Genomic DNA, 1071 nt, shown 5'->3' on the forward strand with positions numbered 1-1071 from the left:
TATGCTGCTCAGCGGTCAAAAAAAGGAGGGCTTTACAAGACAGTTCTCGGCCTTACGGCCGCCCCATCGAAAGGGAGGGCGCGCGGCAATGGAAGCGGTTTAAGGGTTTCGATCCCTTCGGATTGAGCCCTTCAGTAAAACCCTTCTCGTTTGCAGAACTGAATTTTCACATTCGACACCACGTCGGGAATTCAATCCGTTGACACTTTCCCTATGAATAGTGGGTTTTTTTTCTAAGAGCTTTCCCTAGAAACAAAAAAAAAAATTCCTCAAAACCATTGGAGCGGGAAACAAACTGCTTTCATAGAATAAACCGAAATGATATGTGTTTATTACTGATTTTCGACGTTTGATCGTGGGAAGATAGTTCAGTGGCAGAACATCAGATTGTGGCTCTGAATACCCGGGTTCGATTCCCGGTCTTCCCTATCGTTTTCGCGTCGCAAAAAAAAAACGGTGCTAATTTCTGAAAATTATATGGAACGGTAGAAACTTTTTCCCCTAAAGATTACTTGAAGGCTTCTAATTGAAATAGACCCAAAATGTGAGAGAAACCCTTTGTATCTAATAAACTATTCAAACAATGGTTGAAGATAAATTCTCAACTACCCTGTCATGTTCTTGGAGTTTATCATAAAACTAAATGCATGCTTTATTTCAATGCTCCCCAACGTGGGAAGATAGTTCAGTGGCAGAACATCAGATTGTGGCTCTGAATACCCGGGTTCGATTCCCGGTCTTCCCTATCTTTTTTCCCAAATTTAAAAAAAGGGTCTTTTCCGTAGCTCTGTTTTCAAAAAAAAAAAAACTGGGAAGGCCAGGTTTCACGATGTAAGGTCCACATGGCAAGCGCACGAAAGCAATGAACCTGCGCTGGAAATGGCCCCAATAAGCGCGGAGCGTGTTTCCCTTACAGGGCCTCTCGCCTTTCCCCGGGCCGGGGGAGGGAGCCGGCTTTCTCCGGCTCTTCAGGGCGGGGAGGCGGGCGCCACGGTGTTTTTTTTTTTTGCACCGCCCCAAGCGGAGAAAATTCCAGGGCGGCATTTCGGGGCCTGCAGCGGCCAAAGCACC

General features: G+C 46.1%; 2 non-coding genes across 2 annotated transcripts; both read left to right on the forward strand.

Annotated features, from left to right (window-relative positions):
* Positions 1-357: 357 nt before the first annotated feature.
* Positions 358-428, forward strand: DQ04_tRNA004 (the record flags this gene model as incomplete). The annotated part of the gene is made up of 1 exon: positions 358-428. It is a non-coding gene; the product is annotated as a tRNA-His (tRNA).
* Positions 429-674: 246 nt separating this feature from the next.
* DQ04_tRNA003 lies at positions 675-745 on the forward strand (the record flags this gene model as incomplete). The annotated part of the gene is made up of 1 exon: positions 675-745. It is a non-coding gene; the product is annotated as a tRNA-His (tRNA).
* Positions 746-1071: the final 326 nt, after the last annotated feature.

Source organism: Trypanosoma grayi (assembly GCF_000691245.1).
Source record: "Trypanosoma grayi strain ANR4 Tgr_2177_V1, whole genome shotgun sequence".
In the NCBI taxonomy this organism is placed as follows: domain Eukaryota; phylum Euglenozoa; class Kinetoplastea; order Trypanosomatida; family Trypanosomatidae; genus Trypanosoma; species Trypanosoma grayi.